Source organism: Leuresthes tenuis, unplaced genomic scaffold, assembly GCF_036924035.1.
Source record: "Leuresthes tenuis unplaced genomic scaffold, fLeuTen1.0.hap1 SCAF_15, whole genome shotgun sequence".
NCBI classification, from domain to species: Eukaryota; Metazoa; Chordata; class Actinopteri; order Atheriniformes; family Atherinopsidae; genus Leuresthes; species Leuresthes tenuis.
This window is the reverse complement of record NW_027325369.1, coordinates 30095851-30118027: the sequence shown is the minus strand read 5'-3', so window position 1 is coordinate 30118027 and position 22177 is coordinate 30095851. Positions and strand designations below refer to the sequence as shown.

Here is a 22177-nt window from a genome sequence, read left to right as displayed (position 1 = left end):
ATGCACCAGGAAGCCTGGAATCGAAAAGCACTTGATTATCGTTTAATAAATGCTCCACAGTAGCACCTCTTCTTGCTTTCATTTGCATTATACTGCTTTTAAAGTGAATTCACTGCTTGTCCCATTTAAACCTAATTACCTTCTTCTTTGTCATGTGATGCATTTGCTCTGTTGTATGTAATCTACTGTATTTCTGCACATTTTTCAACCATTTCTGCAAGCAAAGTATATGACATACCATAAGGCAGGGATGTCAAACTCATTTCTACAAGGGGCCAAAATTCAAAACACACTGTAGGTCGCGGGCCGAACAGGATAAACATTTATTTAACACACCAAAACTAAATGTTTTTAGAACATAAATATGAATAAAAACAGACAGGAATATTATTCTGAAATAAACTTAAACCTTAAATTACTTAATTTTTTGCTCTGCATAAAAATATCTTGTTAAATATAACATTCAAATTCCTTTGCTCCTATGTCAATGTATATAAAAAAAAATAAACTTAAATATCCCAAAAGATTTTGCTCTCCTTAAAAATATCTCCTGTCGAAATTATACAAGTTAGAAATATGAACATGCTACAAAACCTGGAAATATACATAAAATGTGTGCTTTTCAGCAATAACAATTTAAATCATTCAGTTTTCTTTGCTCTTATGACTGATCTGATTATATGCTCTGATCGCAGCCGGATACCTGGCATCTTTTTTTGGCAACAAGTTCGTTTAAGTTTGGTGTAAAGTCCTGTGTTGTAGAGATTCTCAGGATGGACAGCAGGTGCTCACCAGTGAGACGACTTCTGTGTGCTGTTTTGTTAATCTTCATCACTGAGAAGAGCTTCTCACACAGATATGTGCTCCCAAACATGCACAAGGTTCGAGCCGCATGAAGACGGAGCTGAGGCATTGATGTAGGGATGGAGTGAATGAACTGTGCGGGTCCTGCAGTGTCGTACTTTGCCTTCAGTGTCCCATTACACTGCAGCTCAATCAGTTCCATCTGAATCTCTGCAGGTGCAGTTTCAACATCGACGGCAAATGGGTTGCGAAGCAACTCAAAACTCTTTTTTTGTGCTTCAAAGTCACTAAAAGGCCGTGCGAACTCAGCGCGTAGTGTGCTCAGTTTGTCGGCAAAGTCCGTTTTGGGGAACACATTTGTGCTGACTTGGTTCAACATTACTTGGCAACAGGGAAAGTGAGGCAAGTTGCACTGTTGCATTTGTGTCTCCCATAAAAGCAGCTTCACTTGAAATGCCTTCACTGCGTCATACATGTCAGTAATCATGCGGTCACGTCCCTGGAGCTGCAGATTTAAGGCGTTAAGATGAGCTGTTATGTCAGCCACAAACGCCAACTCACACTTCCATTTTTCATCCCTCAAAACGGTCTTCCTTTACTGTCCATGAACTGACAGATTTTGTTGCTGAGCTCAAAAACCCTGTTGAGAACTTTCCCCCGACTTAGCCAACGCACCTCTGTATGATAAGGAATGTCGGCAAACTCTGAATCTATCTCCCGCATAAAGGACCGAAACTGCCGGTGATTTAACCCTTTAGCTCGGATAAAGTTTACGGTTTGCGTTACAGTGCTCATCACATGGTCCATCTTCAGGACTTTGCCACATAGTGCTTCCTGGTGTATGATGCAGTGATATGCTGTTAACTCACCAGTACAGTTCTCCTCCTGCATCTTCACTCGCATCCTTCCCACTAGTCCACTTTTTGCACTGCACATAGCCGGCGCTCCATCAGTTGTAAGTCCAATAAGTTTGTCCCAGGGCAGTTTCATGTCGGTTACACTTTGACATACGTTTTCAAAAATGTCTTTTCCAGTCGTTGTCCCGTGCATCGATTTAATGTCCATTACTTCCTCCGTTACGCGCAAATTGGAGTCCACTCCACGGATGAAGATAGCCAGTTGTGCAGTATCAGTCATATCAGTACTTTCATCCACAGCAAGAGAGTAGGCAATAAAGTCTTTGCTTCTTTCACTCAACTGTGCTCTTAGATCAGTGGCCATCTCACAAATTCGATCAGTAACCGTATTTCTACTCAGACTTATATTTGCCAGCATCTGCTTTTTGTCTGGACATAACACGTCGAACACCTTGATCATGCAGCTCTTCAAAAATTCTCCCTCCGTAAATGGGCGCGCTGATTTGGCTATCTCCTCTGCCACGATAAAACTTGCTTTCACAGCAGCTTCACTTTGTGATTTTGCACGGGTAAAAAACGTCCGCTGGAATGTCAGATTCTTCTTTAACTCTTCTGTTTTCTGTTTCTTCTGCTCTGAATCCAGGTCTTTCAGGTTATCCTTGTGTTTTGTCTCAAAGTGCCGTCTTATATTGAATTCTTTAATTACAGCCACATTAGCTCCACAAATGAGACACACGGGTTTACCGGCAATGTCACTAAACATATACTCAGCTTCCCATCGGTTATTAAAGGCTCTGTTTTCAGAATCAACTTTTCTCTTCGGCATCGTGAGGGGTATCTTCGGCTAACGGCTATCTTCGTGATATCTTGTAATAGCTAGACTTAATTGACGCGAGAAGTACGCGGCAAGGCAGCTGAAGCGTTGCATTATGGGATCTGTAGTTCTGTGCAGTATTGTGTTATCAGCGCTTCATATCGATGGGCCATGAATAACGATAATGTAAAATGATCTTGCGGGCCAGATATGATTACAAGGCGGGCCGGATGTGGCCCGCGGGCCGTGAGTTTGACACATATGCCATAAGGCATACAAACACATGGCACAAGCTCAATGCTCCATGGAAGCCCCCCCTGCAGGCTAGGCCTACAGCACCATAACTGATTACAAACTTTATTAAAAATGCATGTTTTTAGCCTTACTTAAAAAATAAGAGTGCATCTGACTCCTGAACCCATACCAGTGGTTCTGCAGAAGATGAGTGATAGTTGAGCGCTCTTCCTATCATTCTATTGTGATCAAATTTTATCTTAGAGCCTGACTTATCATGTATTACACTGCATGTTCTGAATTAATGTAACTATATTCTTGAGGATTCACTCAATACAATGCACACAACAAAGCCCAGCTATTTCCAAACTTGATTGTTGGTGTCAGTCCTCTTTTATCACACGTTCATTTTCAAGTGTTGCTTTGTAGCTTTGGAACATCTCTCATAAGAAGATTAGTCTATTAAATTATATGTGCAGTTTGGGAAGCAAATGGACCCTAAAAGACTCCTGAACAATTACTGAACTCATGTAGTTTAGAGGGAACCTCAGGCTGCAGTTAGTTTAATTGAATTTCCACAGTGCACGTTAGAAATTGATAAAAAGAGATTCTATTAGAAGTTACTGTATTAACTACATACAGTGTATTAAATGATCTGACACTGCAGATAGAGTACGGAGTCAAGACTCCAAATTCTAGCTGCCAGAATCTCTGTTACTGTATACGGTTTGTTCAAAGGACCAAAGTTAATCTGACCTAAATAACTCAAGAGATAGATAAAAATACTCTTTACTTAAATAATTGCAAGAATTAAATTCACTTATTGGTCTTAACACTGATCTGGAGGTAGCTGAACTGGTTAAGCACAGAGTTTGAAAAAAAGGAAATAATTGGAAAACTTGTCTCATGTATTTATTCTAAATAGATGATTAAGTCCAAACTTGAGCCTTTTAAGATTCAACATAGACTGAACAGTTTTATAGAATCGCCAGTTTGTTTGTGAGTAAGTTTCTGTGTCTAATATAGTAAAGTATGACACAGTTTCAGTACGATTCCTACTACAGGGAGATTCAATATTTCCAGCAAAAGTCATGTGAAAATACATTATAGAACAGAAGAGTGATTCTCCATCAGTTTGGGTATAATGGATGTAAAGAAGGACTTGCATGTGTTCATTCATCTGTGCAACTGGCCTATAAATCACTTTGTTCACCTTCATCTACATTTTGACTTTTAAATGTCACTAAATGTCTAAAAGACATCTTTCTGCAGAGTGGGGTCACTTCGCTCCTCAATAATTGAACTTGTCGTGTCACGTGGCATTTAACCACAGTGAAATAACAGGCTACAGACACAAACAACCCTCAGAACAAACCACAAAAACTGCCAAAACTGACTGCAAGGTGCAGAGGAAAAGAGGTGAGGCAAAGGAACTATGTGGGTGAAAAATGACTCTCCTCCCTGGGGCCATAACTTGTGTTTTATAACTTATAAATAAAGCTTCAAAGGATATCAGTGAGTCAGACTTCCATAGATCTGTAAGAAAGCATCATACATGTGTTATAACTTGCTTCATTCTAAGATATTAGGTATTCATATTCTGTTTTTTTTTTTTAATAATCTATTTTGTACTTTTCCACTCTTCAGTGTTTGTCCTTGAATGGTCCAAGACTTTAAGACAGCACAACTGGACTAAATGAATGGGTCAGATGAAGCTTCTCTGCTTGTCAGACAGGTCTGTTGCATTAGATAAACGCCTAAAACAACGCACACGTTGTTTATCACATCCACACAACATGACGAGGACGGCGGTTGGCCGGCTCATGTCACTAATAACTGGCCAATTATTCTCGATCGCGTGCAAGTAACAACCTCTGTGAGATAAAGGTGAAGAAGATAAATATGAAATGTTTCCAGATATAGGGGCTCAGGCGGACGGATTTCCTGCGAGCGCTGCCATACTTTACCTGTGACCAATGATAAGTACTTTGTTTGATTTAAGATCTCTCCGGTTTGTTCTCGGGCTTCCAATGAAAGAATCGAGCTAACACATGATACAGAATAACACCCGGAGATCCTCACACTTTTCTTAAGATTCCTTCAGAGAAGTGCATTAAAGGCAGTCATGTGTACTTTGGGCGCATCGTCCACATGCTGCTTTTTATTAGGGACAATTTTAAAACAATTAGCACTTGGATAAGTTGGATAAGCAGGTCCTCACATTGCAGGAACTCGAAAGAAACCACAGAGTCCACAGACATGCTGGTTGCTGCCATTGAACAGTTCTCTGCATTTACTCTGTTTATAAAGCATATACTATAAGTAAAGTTATTTCTACCCAACTTTTTCAGAATCATAACAAATATCCAGTGTGATACTTATAATAATTCAGCTAATTTCAAGAGAAAAATGTGTGCAAGGGTAAAGGTTGCTTTGCAGTAGTTTAGAGGAGCTTTAGAAAATGGAGGAACGCTAAAGGTTACTAAGTGCTGGGAAATGAGTTTATAATGAGGTCAGAACTCCAGCAATTATTAGACTTTTTCCTTCTCCATGTTCCTTGGAAGTGGTGCCAGAAACTCTTAAAATGACTTTAGAATGTCAGAGACACACGAGGCGTGGATGGAAGACATTAAGGATGGAGTGGCATTTTCAGCTTTGTGTGGGTTTGTGTGGAACATTGATTTACTTAAGTGCAATACGTCAAGCAGCTGAAATCAATCACCGACACTGTGGGTGACCCGACACACACCACATTCAACACCATGCACATGTGTGTGTGACACTGATTCAGGCCGGGTCCTGTGGAGCTAAGTGGTTTTGACAAAGTGTTTTCTTTTTGACACCGCGGGGTGTGTTGTGTTTTTGAAGCTGAAAACTCACAACAGTTTTATTGCTAAATGGAAGCAGTTACAGCGAGAAGTGAGTCGTCTCTACCTCATGCACCCTCCCATGTACATAGCTTTACGCACACATGTACATAGACACCTGGCACAGACACGCTAAAGGTCTGCAGTCCTCCAAGTATATGAAGATCCAATGAACAAGAGGCGCTAAACAGCAGCAATCATTGTGTTTGCATCGTTTCTTGGCCGGTATTTATCTGTTTTTGTGGTCATTTTGTGTGTCTTTGTAGCCAATAACTCTATTGGCTCAATAATCTAATGTTTCTTTGCAGTTTTTTGTGTCTCTTTCAAAGTTTTTAACAGTGTTTGAAGTAAAGGTGGAGTCATTTTAAGTCTCTTAGAGGTAATAGTCTGTTTGGGGTCCTTTTGGGTGTTTTTTAAACCAGTTGTGGTGTATTAGGGATGATCGCCTTCAAACAACCGATGTGCAGATGGCACAGGAAGAACTCTGCTGACACAGACTTGGTCAAACACAGGAACCTTTTATTGTCAACCAGGTCCGTATCAGAATTACAGAACGATGCATCAAGTCTGGAGAGGTCTTCAAAGCCCAAATGTCCGTCTGTGGGTGCTTCTATCATTAAGTAGGGGGAAACCTTCCCATTTTTGGTGACCTTGCTCGTTCCCATCAACAGGCACAAAGCCCAGTTATGGTACTTATCTATTGAGCCTCCCCTGGACACACTACTTTTTTTAGTCCAAAACTCTCTTGCACAGCTGGTAAGTACTAAAGGACACTACACAATCTTCACCTGTGTGTGCTTGTCGTGCATTTCTTAGCTGTTCTTTAGTGTGTACTTGTTATGTCTCTGAAATAATCATTCATCTTTGTTGGAGTTATTATGTCTCTTTGGGAACGTTTTATGTCTCTTTGCAGGTTTTTCTGTCTTCCAAGTCATTACATGTGTCTTTGTTTCCTCTTTGAAACAGTTTTGCTTGTCTCTGCAGCTTTTTGGTGCATTTTATTTTGTGTCTCTGGTCTATCTGTGGCTCATGTTTGAGGTATGAATCGAAAACACAAAGATGTTTAAACTTTTTTAAAAGTTCTTAGTGTGAAGCGAGTGAATTTTTTTCACATGACATAAGTGTACTGTATCATGTCAAGAAGTTAGTTTCCTTTGCATCTAAAGGCTGAATTATTGTCTCAAACTTAGTTAATGTTAACAGAGTTCTGTAAAATGTTTCCATTTTGTCAAAGCCTGGCACACGAAACATATGTGAATTACTTCTGTATGAATGAGAGAATTTATTTTCTTCTGAAACACACCTAAAAGATAATTACAAAGAGAATAAGGGCCTCAGTGAATCTCTTATTTAACTGGCTCCATGGTTGTGGCACCTCAAATGCCTGACAACTGCTATGTATATAAACCCGAGTTGACATCTAGCAGATGGATAAATGGATGTTCAGAAAAAGTAATAAAATGTTTCTACTACTTCAGGAAAGATGGAAAAATTAAAGCTGCAGTAAAACTTCATGTCAAAAATTTGTTGTTGCCCAGAAAAAGCTCATGAAGAGGCAAGAACTACAAAAAAGAGACGAGAACATGATGAGTAAAGGATCCTGAATGAATATGTCAAGGTTTAGTCATTGTTAAAGACTGCTGCTGTGAGAAAAACAAGGACATCTTAATAAAATCTGACTAATCCCACCTTGTGTGTAAACACAGTGTTTATTTCACATTGTGACACTGTGCATCATTATCTAATGTGTTGCTCTGGTGGTGAAGACAATGAATCAGCGGTCCCGCAGGATATTTTCAGAACAGCAGGGGTCCATTTGATGCAAAGTTTCTGTTAGTTTTCACTTTACTGTTGATGCAGAGTGAGTCAGTTAGAGCAGCAGGAGATGCCAGGGCGAATCTTTCATTGGTTCCTGTCACTGTCACAAAAACTAGCTTCTTCTAATGTTATGGCCGGGGTTCAGACACTGATTCAGCTGAATTACTTACTTTTCAGAAAGGTACTTTAATGCCAGAATCGGTCAGCTTTCATTCAGTCTGTGCAGCATATCGTTATCATGGTTTGTTGGTCTCTGAAAAAGATCAGTGATAACTGCAGGGACATCAGATAGAGAGTGTAGACTGTTTAAATCATAAAAATGGAATGAAGCTTGGGACCGCTGCAGCAGCTGTCAGCTGGATGTTAGAAGGAGAGCATCAGCTCTGTTGTGGACAGAGCCGTATTCATCTTTGAAATTAATATTTATGCTTTGAACCTTACAAGGCACAGCACAGTACAGTGTGGCTGTGTTTTCACAGTGAGACGGTGCATTATTTTATTCTTTTACTTTTGCATTTCCAGGGAGTGAGGTCCATTTAACAGTTGGTTGCTATGGTAGTCAGGAAGATGGATGCGGATTATTTTCAGAAACTAATACCAGTTCTTTTTTTACTTGGTTGTTTGTTAATACAAAGACATTCTCACTTTACCTTGTTGTCAGGAGGATTTCATAACACAGGTAAACACAGACTTATAAGCACATCAGCATATCATATATTACATGGTCATTATATTCTAACTGTTTATTAAAAACTAAACCACACCTTAAATACACACCAAGATTCAATAGTGCGTAAAAGACACATTTCAATTATTTATTGTGTGACTTTATCAGTCTGTCACATGCTTGTGGAGGTTTGCAGCATTGGTTTATGCACAGCTGTCTTAAGGTCCCACCACAGCATTTCAGTCAGGATGTCTTTCTTTGACATTGTGTTAACACACACTTAAACTAGTTTATGCTGCTCCGTCATTTCGACGTAGCTACGCCATCAGCGTGGACCCCTATGCTGTCGCCTGACATGCACCTCCAAAAACTTCTAACTACACGTCATACATTCAACATTTGGAATTTAAGTATTTGTTCCTCAAAATTGATGAGCTCCAACTGCAAATACAGCTGCTCCACCTCGGCTATAACCCCTGAAACCACACAAACACACAGCCCGAGGAGCATGGTGAATTGCAGAGCAACGTGTTCCCTCAAAGCAGAACTTCAAATGACGGCCTCACGTCAACGTTACTGAGAGGCATAAACTAAGCATTACTGATGATCAATTAACCAACCGCATTCAGTTAGCAGCACCTGCCTGCTACTTACCGACATATTGACGGTGGAATAAATAAGGCTGCGCTTAGTTTTCCTGCATTTTGGATTAGTTTTTGTTAAATATATATAAAAACGTTTCCACATCGCTGTATGTAACCGGCAATGCTGTGTTCAGAAAAACCAAATAGATACATTTAAGAAAAGAATCCAGGATTAATCTGTAGGCAAGAGAAAGAACAGCATGGCTCGTCTTTCTTTCACTCTGTCCATCTTGTTACAGTTGTGCCACCGAACACACTATGCGAGTTGTCATATAATGCAAGAGAGGGTAGATATTTCTCTGATAGGCTAGTGTTTTTGTCAGGATGGGATGAAGAATTCAAGACATAGCATGGGTCCCATCAATAATATATTTAGATTGATATTCTGAACCGTTCACTGTGATGCGAATGAGGGGATTAAGGGTTCTGTGTCAGGGATGATGGTGAAGGTAGGACCCAGATGCAGTCTTTCAAAATCAAAAAGGTCAAAATCAAAATTCTCAAGGCAAAAAACAAAGCATAAAGCTGAGCCGGATCATCAAAAATACTTTAACTATGGAAACAAAAAAGGCTATGAAAACCAGATTAGGAATAAAGACTATGAACAAAACAAGGCTATGGATAACAAGACAATAATTTAACTGTGGCAAGACTATGACATGGAATAAATAAACAAAACTATGAAAACGAGAATATGAGGCAAAACCAGACTTAACTTTTGTGAACAAGACATGAAGGGTAGGTGAGGATTCTGCAAAGAAAGAGAGGAAACCAGGAGACTAAATGCTGTGGAGGGAGTGATTAGTGATGACGTGCAGCTGATGACAATGAAACAGGTGACATGAGTGAGACTAAGTGACAGGGGAAAAACATGACCAGAAACCTGAAAACATGAAAAAAAGACCTGAAACAAGATTATCAAAACATAAACTGTGACAGTCTGTATCATTGTGTGCTGGTTTAATGCACCTTTTTTATTTTATTAGATAAACAAGACAGTGCCCACACATAAAGAAATCATCTGTGTATAATGTATAAAACTGGCTTATCCTTAATTCTTCCAGAATGCTCGTCCAAAGCTAATAACTACATTGGTTTTTCCACTTTTCTGCATTACCTTGGACATTAGGTGCTTTACAGTAATGAGCTTCATCAACCAGCAAGGTAGATTTATGGCCTTTTGGGCTTCCTCTGTGAGTAAAAAACATCTTAAATCCGTATTGTGACTGTGAGCAATAAGAGCAAAGAAACGATTTCCACTTTGTGTTCTGTAACTGCAGTAACCTCCAGTTTAATCACCAAATCTATTTCACAGGGAACACTGCTGATTATCTGGCCTCACGAAGACATAACCCTGCAATCAAAGTAATGCCACCCTCTGATCTTTCCAATCAGCTTTCATTCCTTTCTGCATTATGCAAATTCACATTCTTGTAAAGTGGAAAAAGTAAACAAATCATTATCTATTAAACATGAGCCCGCTGTAGGTGGAAGAGTATTATTTGAAGTGATACACCGCATAAAACGCCAGTGTAGGATCAAAAAGTGGCTTTAAAAAGTTTCATTTGCTTCTTCAAGGACTGATTTTCAAGGGTTACAACAGATCGAGAAAAAAAATTTGAAGTATCAAAACACTAATAGAACTCTTCAGTAAACTTAATTTCGTCCATCTCTCCACAGATCATCTTCTTTATTTGTTTTAAAGCAGTTTTAAGTTAGAAATGTGTTCTGCTGTCACTACAAGACAAAGTGAAGAAACGAGGAATACTTCAGGTTCATAAGCCTGCCACCGTACAGACTTGATCAGTTTTTATTGATTTCTAGCTGAAAAGACACAACCTTACACACATATACGGTACCATACAGAACATTTAAAGTAACAGTGAATCAGGTTTGCAGCCTACAATCATTAATCAAAGGATGATTTCTTAGAGAGAAACCTCATTAAGAATGATTTGAAAGTTTTCAAGATAATTTCTGGTTTTATATTTCTAATCTCTTCAATTTCAACATTATTAGTCATTTAGAACACATTACACATCACACAAAATGCAACCTATTCCAACCTCCTTACAGACCTTTGCCGAAAGCCTCCAGCCTGTCTCAGCCTGCTTTAAAGGCATAGCATGGAAGCGCTGCTGTGTTTATTAATCTTAAATCAGTTAAATCTAAGTTTTTTCCACCACTCAGGACCGTCATCGCTGATCGTTGGCCTGCCTCGAGCACTGCGAGAAAACTTGGCTCATCAAGATAGCAAATTGCTCGCTTTAGCTTTTATGATAAATAGAAATGTGGGTTTTGGTATAATAGATGCACAGGGACACATCCGCGCCAGGTTCTGAAATGTGTATCCATACATATGAATGTTTTCAAGTTCTTTCTGTGACACTGAACAAAAACAAGCTGCATAAGTGACGTAGTGTTCTCCAGAATGATTTAATACAGGTCAACAAACCAATATTAAGGGCTTAGCTCACTTTATCTTTAGAAAAACACACCCTTATCTACCCTAACCTCTCATAGAGGCTCTGAGACAGGCAGAAACGACTCGCAGACAAAAAAAAAAAAAAAGATGCGGCTGAACTCATAATCTCAGAAAGTCATAATTATCAGACAACTCGCCGCATTGAAGGAAGTGGCAGCTACCCGACATAACTCACAACTTCTTGCTACTTTGGCTCTAACGTACACTCCACTTTGGCACAAATTGATTTCATGGGAATGTGTATCCTGTCGTTCATTCTTTACTGAATTTGGTGCCTATTCCTATCTATGTTGCTTGTGGTTGTAATGCTTTTCATTAGAATACCGGTAAATAAGCATTCTTGTAATCACAATTTTCCTTGCGTAGGTAATATTAACAGGAAAGCAGCTGACAAAGAAGGAAGGGAGGGTAGTATTGTTAGTATTGCCTTTTGTTTATATTTTCCTGTTTCACACAAGCAAAGGAACAGAGGAGTATGGTGCGAGTCTGTGAGCGAGGCTTGTAGACAGCTCTGAAAGTATCCAGGTTCTGTTCAGCCAGATTGAGGAATAAAGGTTACATCACTCATACTGTTACACTGCACTCTTTCATCGAGACGGTTACACAACTGGCTGGGATCAAAAACTGACCACCTGATTCCAAGCCATGGAAGTGCACGTGCACGCAACTGACTCAGACCTCAGGGTATAATGGGACACTCCTCCCTCTGCTTCAACTTATGAGCTGACTGTTTTTAGGTGTTGAAATAGCAACCTTACGTTTTATGGCGATGCTATATTTTGTGCACAATGGACAGCGATGACACATCAAACAGGCTGAAGCAGGAGAGGCTGCAGCTCAGGAGGTAAAGGTGTTATTTAACAATCGGAAGGTAAGTGGTATGACCTCTGGCTTCCCCAGTTCACATGCCAATGAGTCCTTGGACAAGACACTGAGCCCTCCGCTGCATTCATCGGTGTGTGAGTGAGTCCAAGAATTGCTGTAAATTTGGCCTGTAGTGTACTAGTACTTTCAGTGGTGGATGTGATACTCTATCATCTCCATATTAGAAACAGTGTCATGCGTCTTGTGAAACTGACAGGAAACACGCAACGTTGATTTATGGCCTTTTTTTTTTTTTAAGTACATGGACACCAAAAAAAGCAATGGGGTGGATGGAGAGGGTTTATCTGAAATTGTTCCAGCCACTTTATCAGGTACACCTTGCCAGTGAAAGGTTGGACCCCCTTTTGCCTTCAGAACTTCAGAAGGGGCATTATTGATTATGGAACTGGAAACCTGCACATCTGGAAATGCTCCATCAATGCTAAAAGGTACTGTATATACAGGTATTAGAGCAACATCTGTTCCCATTCAGATTACATCTTTTTCAGGTAAGGCCTTGCATATTTCAGTAAGACAATGTAAACCACATCCTGCATCTATTCCAACAGCACGGCTTCGTAGTAGAAGAGTCCGGCTGCTGCACTGACCTGCCTGCAGTCCAGATGTTTTTATCCACTTGAAAACATTTAAAATACAACAAAGAAGGACTGCTAAGCAGCTACAATCCTTTATCAGACACCATTCCTCTCTCAAAGGTCCAGTAGCTGGTCTCCTCAGTTCCAGATGTTTTTCTGTCTTCTATTATGAATAAAACATGTTAATTAGATTTGCAAATCATTACGTTCTGTTTATTTCACTCTTTACGGTGTCCCAACTTTTATGGGATTGTGGTGGTAAATTGTTCATTCTAAGACAACAAAAACACAACAATTCTTATTTTTACCCAACTTTTCTTTTATTAATGGGAACAGGTATAGTTTTGGACAGCTGGTCTATATGTGCTGTGCTGGAACTTTAAACTGCAAATTAGTCGTTCGGTAACTGTGAAGATGGAGATGAAATCTGACCAATCTTAGAGACCTTATCTCTCCAAGGAGACATCAGGGCGGTCTGTAGTGCAGTTTGTCTCTGCTGGCACGGTGTTAATCGCAGTCAGTTACATGCACCTCACGTCACAGGTGGTAGTCATTCCCACATTAAACTGCTACACTAAAAGCTCAATGGAACCTTACAAAGGTCCTTAGATTGTCTTTGTTTTGTGTGAATTTGGAGCTGTTAATGTGTAAAAGTTCCATTAACCTTTGCACACAAAGAAAGTTTCGTCTTACTGACTGGTGAGATATTAGCTGACGGTTACAAAATGGAAAAAATAAATCCTTAGTGCTTTCATGGAAAATGCAGATACTGAAAGGCAACAAGCCATTTACTTCTGATTAGGAGGCACCTCTGTATTTCATGCTTAATATGTATCTCATCACTTCTTGATTTTTCCCTCAAGTAAATGTCCTTGGCTCTACAATATCGCTTTAAATGTGCCTTGTCCGCTGTGTGATTTATTGTAGACCAGTAGGGGCTCATTTTTAAAACAAAGTGAAGCTTTCTGATGAGTTTCAATAGATCCCTGTGCAACACGAGGCAATTCCAAAGACGTCCCTGGTCTTCCACAGTTTGCTGTCTGAGTTTCATCGTGGTTCCTTTCCTCACTGTGTCTCTCCGGCTTCCTTTACTGAGCCGGCCTCCTTTTTGTTTGACAAGTGAACACTGAGATGTGACGCTGACGTTTCAGTTCATTTCTTCCAAGCTGTGCTGGCCAATGGCCATTTCAACCCAGTGACTCAGGATTGGTTTGAGTGAAAGGTCTGACTGCAAAAAAATCCCTAATGGGGCCAATACGAGTGACTGAGGCACAGCAAGAGAGCTGGAGGTTGTATGTGTGAAGAAGAAAAAAACACTTTTTTTGTAGCGATGGCAAAGGTCCAGTTGCACAAACCACATGAATATACAATAAGTCCCCCAGACCAAAATGACCAAATAGGTTATGCTCATTACTAGGTTATGGTTATGCTCATTCCCAGGCCTGGGGGGGGGGGTTCCTACAACAAATAAAGTTGGGGAGGCAAAAAAAAATAGTAGATACAGCAAAGAGACCCAAGACAACTTTAAAGGAGAAAGTAAAGAAAAATAAATACAGTAAAGAAGTAATAGACAGGACAAGGATAGACATTAGATTGGATTTTACAGCTGGAGAGAGCTCAGCAGACAGATGCAGAGTTAGCTGTGTTGTTGCTCTCTGTAAATAATAACTGATTAGCTCTTTCTATTTGTGTTGTCTTGTTTGCTTGCATCTGTTTGTAAAGTTTCTGATGTGCAGAAAATATGACAACGATCTGCGCTGTGTGGGTTGGTCTCTGATGTTTATCAGATTGAAATATGAGATATCATCATTACCCTCTCTGCCTGACAGTTGAAGCCTTAGTTAGCAGCTCCGTCCTGCTGCAGAAAAATCATTTTCATGTCTCATATTATCATACATTTCATGTATATTCCACATTCAAATCCTTCAAGATGGATGTTCGTCCCTCTTTGTTCATTAAAACCAATTAAATTTCTTATTTAAGTTGTTGTCACAACTTCCCTGTAAGTGGGGTTTGTACAAATGCGGCAACTATTAATTTCCACTGACTCGAAACAGAGAGAAAGCACAACAGAATACTGTTTAACTTTACCGTGTATCCGGATGAGAAGCATGAGCGATGATGCTGAATAAATAAAAGATGACATGAAACCCCTTTAAAACTTCTTTTGGGGAATTTGAACCATTCAAATCTGCTCTAAATGGGATAGAAAAAAATAACTTGGGGTCATCTCACCCGGTTCATTCAGCTGGCAAATAACGGAAAGACATTTGCAATGAATGATGAGGGACCAGTTTCAGATTTGAACCAATTAAAGGTTTTCCAGTAAGTTCTGGCTTTGACAGAGAGCGGGGCCGTGCATGTGGTGTGTGTGTGTGTGTGTGTGTGTAGCAGCTCAGCAAAAATCCGGTTTATCAACCATGCTAAATTAGACAGGACATTCAATCACTGAACACGCACAACATAATGCTGTGTTAGAGGACCAGCTGTTCTCTTTTCACACCAATAGACTTGTTAGTGTCAGGTGATGAACACACACACAAACTTATAATGTGTTCAGAGAGCATCTGTTAGCTTTATTCAAAACTGACAGATATGACGGTGTTGGATGATTCAAATATGATACAATTACTTAATTACACGAGAACTAACAAGTAGCTCATTTCACATTTTAAAACATCCAAAGTCTATGGTTTCACTGACTGATTTATACACTGAAGGGACATGAAAACCAAGTTTTAGTCTTTGGTTTGATAAACTTTTATTCGGGACTCGTTTCCATGACGTGTTTGGTCATGATATTGTTAAAATTGTTAAAATATTTTTGCTGGATTTTGCTTTCAAGGAGAGGAGAGTCCCCGTTTTTGAGTCTGTGTTCACAGATTTAACATCACGTCTCTTGTGATGTTATACCAGCTGGGTCGGCAACCTTTAACTCTCAAAGAGCCATTTGGACCCGGTTTCCACGGAAAAGAAAACGCTGGGAGCCGCAATTACTTTTTGACATCTAAAATGAAGATATTGGGGGTTTTTTTTTGGTTTTTTTACTATATGCTTTGTATAAACTATAGTGCATTGCTTACAAAATCCATGAAGTTCTACAGAGAAAATGAAATTTTATCCATGTATTGAACACATTTTGAACTCAAACTGGCAAACCACTCTCGTCAGAGGTAAATGCAAATTAATCTGCCCAGGCATCATTAAATGTTCCCTTTTCTTCAGATATTTATTTTCTTACATTTCTCCAAACTCGCCCTAACTGTTGTTGAAAGTCTCATAAATGCACAGCGTTTTGGCGGGCATATACCGGCTTTCAGCGGGTGTGACGCAAATTTTGAGCGACGAAAAATAATAAAAAAATAAGAATTTTATTTTGATATTTCAAGATCACATTAATCTTCCAGTTTAGAACTACAATTTAAAAAACGAACTAACAAGTAAGATACACTGCAATTGGACACTTTTAAATTTATTTTCCCAAGCCAAGCGGAGCCGCAGCATAACTGGGCGCTCACACCCAAAGCGTCTTGAGCGGCCGTGGTCGCTCAGGGCGCTCACAACCCGCCGCCTCTGCTGCCGAAGCGGCTAAAGAGGCCGAAGGGATAGCAGGCATATATAATAATCCATCTATACATTGGTTCCTGCAATAATAAGTTTCTCCTCCATGGTCTCTGCCCTTTTCCACCTTTGGTATCCAGATCGGCTGTGTCACGTCGCTGCTCATTTGCATAAAGTTGAGCCTCTCTCAACTCTCTCATGAAGCTCACAACGTGCCGCTCACATCGCTGGCCGCTCGTCGGCGCCAGTTTACATTGAAAATTAATGGCAGCTGGCCGCTTCGCCGCACAACACGCTTTTGGTGTGAGCGCCCGGTCAGGATGAAAGAGCCGCATGCGGCTCCGGAGCCGCGGGTTACCGACCCCTGTGCGATGCATTAGATGGCAGCCTGCCTAAACGTTGCTGCCCTGTGATCCAACCATCAGGAGGCTTGAACATCTAATAGAGGACTGTTGTTTGACAAAGCATTTTGTTGTTGTTTTAAAGCTGAAGATTGAGGTTAGACTGAATGTCTCTCAATTCAAAGCAAATGAAGATGGCTAAAAGAGGCCTACAAGTTCAAAAGATATACTGTAACTTTTGTCATCACACTTCACAAAACTCATCTACAGCCACACTACACTAACTTTATACTTTCCATTTTCACACTCTGTCAAACCCTTTTATACAATCTCAGTATAACTACTCTCCAGCACAGACGCAGTGAAAAATATCATTCTGCAGGTCATTAATCTGGAGCTGAGATGTAAAGACTTATTTTCTTTGACACAAATGGAAAAATGGAGCACTATGGTGGGATCATCTCATTTGTTTCCAGCATGAAACCATTTGTTTTGGCTTCTTTTCTTTGTTCGGCTTTGTATTATTTTCTTCCCACAAGCTCACTGAGGTCTTCTAAGAAGGGTGGCAGCTTGTTTTTTCACTAGTGCTGTGTATTACTTTGCCGTCTACGTCAAGAAAATGAATTATTACCTCTCTCGCTTCATACCCCCGGCCTCTTTTCTTATTCAACCTTATTCTGCAGAAGTGGAATTAATCTGTATGCAAAGACGAAGCCCCTCAGACCTTAAATTAAAATGTCCTTTTTATATTCATCAGTTCAGAGTGTGGTGTCATCCACGTGTGCATGTGGGTAGCTGGAGTGGCCAATTGGGAGCTTCGAGAGCATTCCCAGTGGTGCCGTTTCACAGCTGGGCTGGTTCCTACATACCCAGCTTGAATTTTTTGTCATACTTTTGGGACACATGCAGTAAAAACTCTGGAGACACGTAAATCCCAGCTTTATCCAATAGGGTCTTATTAGGAGGTAGGTAGGCTCGCTGTGTTCAATTCTTCTCTTGTTTTACCTTCAGTATCATCCTTTCAACTTAATATTAAACCATTCTAAACCATATGTAAAGCCTTCTCCATAGCTGTTAGACTGTGTGGCACATGGTTTGCATTTGCAATTTCTTCTTACTCTCTTGTTATGCTGCCAAGTGTGCAGAGTGGGAACACATGCGTTTTAATGGAGCATAATGCTCAACATATAATATTTTGGAGTAAAATTGGACCGTGCAATGGTTGACATTTTATAATTGGTTATTCAAAACATTATCTCTTCATTATTAAGTCTGACAGCTTTCTCTTTAGCCTTTTCTGTGTGTCTCTCTCTGGGAGAAGGATTTGATTTTAAGCAGTTACATGTGCTTGATGCCTGCAGCCATTCTGTTTGCCAATGTTTTCAGATCTTAACCAACAAATTGCTTCTGTATTAGGTAGGTAATGAACCATGATGTACCCTGACAGGAAAATTTGATAATATATTCCAATACCAACAATATAATCCCCATATGTTGCAATTTGACTTGCACAAAGAGCACATTACATTTTCTTACTTTGTCCCTTGATGAAAATGGATTTTCTGGAATCAGCCGTTCCTGTAAAATGCAAATTTGACTTGAAGCCCCTAAAGGCCTCAGAAAAGAATGTTAGAGAGTAAAACCACATGCTCACCAAGGTTGGAGGGGAACTAGTTTTTAGAGGGTTAGGGTAACCCTAACCCATAGAACAGGAGTTTCCCATCCCAGACCTTCCAACTTTACCAGTAGTTTTTATTTTAGGCCTTATTTAAGTTTATTTCAGTTAAAATAAGGACAACTAAACTTGTGAAGAATGAAAAAGGATGTACTGTCACTTCTTATTTGTTTTGTTATTTCACACTTTGTACTGTGATAAAATGACAAGATGTATATGAAACACTTATGAACGTGTACTTAAAATGATGGACATTTCAGCCGATGTGGTAATAGTGCAGTCACTGGTCAAAAATAACCCAAATTCCTTAAGTCTAGCATCACACTGCCTCCACTTTTCCTTTTGCACCTTCTTTTTGTAGGCACTGTAAAAAAAAAAAAAAAACCTCAATCAATAATGGATTTACAAACATAACTTAATGTATTTTATAATTTCATAATATTTCTCCATCAAATGCAACGATACTGATCAAAAACTCCAAAGAGAAGAACTGAAACTTGAGGAATAATAGATGACTTTTTAAAATCAGTACGTTAGGCCAGATATCTGTCTGGCCTTGTCTTCCATGTTATGTTTTGTGCATTTGAAATGTGATCATGTCTGTCCAGGAACTCAGAGATGCGGTGATCTGAAATGACTCAAAGACCAGGGTTTATTGGGCATTGGTCGGGTCAAACAGAGGTTGTCACTCAGCAAAGCAATCACACCAGACACTATAGCGTAACAAAAAAAAAAAACTGTCAAATTGACAGAAAGAAAAAGAACAGTACACTACACAAACAGGATGAGAAAAGCTTCAGTTTCTACCGTTGTTGCACTAATGCATGCTGGCCGTATGCTAAATGAACGTTTCTGCACGCAATTCACCTACAGAAGATGGCTGATTATGGAAGCACTTCAGCTTCCATTAAGTTGAACTTTAACATGTTGGGAATGTTGGATTCTACCTGGTGGAGGATGTAAAACATATGCTGGAGAATCTTATGTAAGTGTAACTGTGCTCTTAATCACAGCAGACGGTCTGGTGTGCTTTAAACAAGAGCAGTGAACGAGTAAATATCTTTCTTACTGCACATAGCAGGAGGATGTCAGCTAAAGGTCTGTTTTTCCTTCATTAGTGACTCAGCATATCCTGATGTCCATATTAAAGACTGCAAGAAGCTTTTCTTTCACATTCTTTATCGATCATCGTTTTAATGTCATCACAGCTCTCTTAAAAATCGTATTGAATTGTGGGGGGCCATACATTCCCACCTGTGATGAACACCTGGATGTTTTTATAGGAAGAATGAGCGAGAACAACACTACACTCGTAGTGAAGACTTTTTCTAACCTGAACCTTATCCCAAATGTAATTACAGCAGTATTGCTCAGTTGATTGCTAAATATTTTATGACCTTACAGTGGCACCTCTGATGATGTGAAACTGTACAGGCATTAATGCATGAAGGACACTAACTATGTATAGTATTTAATCAACAAATGTGCATCAGACCTGTAAATGAAAACAAAGTCGTACAAGAAGCATCAGATCGATTTTTTCCTGTGCTTCTTTTCTTAACGGTCTATCTATTTGAAGGAAACAACCCAGAGACACACTAATGGAAATGTTTGGTTTAAATTTACGATGGTAAATGAATAGTTTGTTAAATAAATTGAAATAATTTGTTAGACTGCATTAATTTGTTCCGTTTAAAAATGTGTTGTCTCTCATAGGATCGTGCCCGTTGTGTCTTGACACCTCTTGAATGACCTAATAAGGGAAAGGTACACACATTTCTGTCTCCAGTTGTTTTATTCTTGACCATAGTATCAGACTATAATTAGGATTTATCTCTGTATAAACAATACGTTATTTGAAAGATTCCATTAGTGCCAACGGGTTGTACTACTGATAATAACTGAGGTGGAACATGCTCCAGTCTAATTGAAGACATTTCATTGTTGGTGCAGCACCTGCAGAAAAGTTTCCCTTAGAGTAAAGTTTTGTTTGGTTTTATTGGTGCTTTTTTTCCTCTGAGATGCTCGTTATTTTGCAGACTTCTGTTGTACTTTTTTCCATGCATTCAACCAGTGTTAGAAAATATATATGTTCATATATGAAGAGCTGATTGGCCTTCAGGGTGATTGTTTTCACCTTTAACTCAGCTAAAACAAGAAAATTCCATTCTCACACAAATTAAAACGTTCTCACATTTGTATCAGGGATGTAAGGGAGAACATGTTTCTTCAGCTAACATTAGCTAAAAGCTCTTCTTTTCTATCATACCGCTGCAGCTTATTCACTGACCCTCCTCAGACACCACACAGTCAAAGCAAGGACAGAATCATGCACCCATACATACGCTCAGCAATTCATTTCCTCATTCACAGCCACTCAACTCGAGACAAATGTTATCTGCATACACACCGTCTCTGTGACTCACACCTTGAAGGTCAGCAGGTCATTTTAACCACTGAGATGATAATGAGCAATCAGCACTGAAACAAATCACCGCTGCTCCCAACCTGCTAGCCTCATTATGAAAATGTGTGTGTGCGTTTGTGAGACTGGGAAAGTGTGTGAGAAGATCAGCGGTGATACGGCAACCTTGAGCTGTCCAGAATGATATCACACTGGATGAGGCAGAGTGCAGACCAATGATCTTTGGGTCGTTGGCATAGTAACTGCAGCTTTCAAGGTAAACCAGGCTTTACTGAAACTTACTTGATTTTGTAGTCGATGCAAGAAGACTGTAAATGCCAGTAAATGTATCATTTCTTTACAAGCTAAAGATTTTCTCACTTACAACCACACTTTTTGATAAGAAGCCACATTTTTTATTGCTCTTTAGTTTAACTCCGATAATCTAAATTGATAAGACACATCTTGAAAATTGTTTGGAGGCTTTTAATTTATTTCTGCCTCATTTTCTCTTATCACGTGGAGCACATAGATAATAAATGTCTCATCTTACCCCCACTCTCCCTTATTGCAGTGTTAGCACATCACCCTTTGGTAAAGGCTCAGTTCACTCACAACATCGTCTGAAGTAGTGCTGAAAAAGCATCTGTTACACAGTTCTACGTGCAAAAACAAGTCTGGGATTTGAGCTGTGTTAACTTGGACAGTAAAATGACTGCCTCAACAGAGCCACGGCATCCTCTCACTGTATGGGTCGAGCATTCAGGGACTGCCTTTGTCACCTGTCTGTGCTCTTTATTCTGGTTCGTTTTAACAAGGATCCACAACTCCAGGACCTCTAAAAGCTTTCAGCTAACTTTTGATCATTTCCTGCAAATTTCTCACATAAATATACTGAATCATCCTACTAAACTGCAAATCTATATGACCAATGGAAATTCTGATTACCCTGAGCAGAGAGGCTGAGGAAAGAGGGTCTTTTAAACCTCTTTCACAGCAGACAATTTAGTTTGAAATCCAGAAGTTGCTGCCATTAACAATGGTTAAATTGCATTTAGGCAGTTCCATAAGTGGTCATTATCGGTGCATCATTTAGTCTAATGATTCATCACAGAGCACAGCTTAACAACAAAAGAATGATAAAATCCTCACACGATCATCTGCACAAATTCATTCAGAAATGATTCATGCACTGTCTGACCAAAAGAAATAAACTTTCTCTATAATTTTGTTGGACTACATTAAGCATTGATAACTGTATGCATTTGCTGTGGCACCATTTCAGTGAGCTCATAATGTGTCATAACATTTATTTTCAGCTGTGATGGCCAGCATGTGAGTAAATGATGTTTCAAGTTCCCCAAAACACCCCCAGAGTGAGTCTGCTGAATCTTGCCAGTGCCATCAGAGAAGAGAATAATCTATTGTTGGAAAAACGTGGCCATTCAGAACATTCAGGAAGTCAGCTAACCCAATTCTTTGAGCGTATAGCACTGCTGAACCTGACCAAGTGAAGCAGCTGATGATGGGAGCAGCACTTCTTACT

At 39.6% G+C, this 22177-nt stretch overlaps 1 pseudogene; it reads right to left on the bottom strand.

The window, feature by feature from the left end:
• Positions 1 to 553: 553 nt before the first annotated feature.
• LOC140270344 (general transcription factor II-I repeat domain-containing protein 2-like) lies at positions 554 to 2704 on the bottom strand (annotated as a pseudogene).
• Positions 2705 to 22177: the final 19473 nt, after the last annotated feature.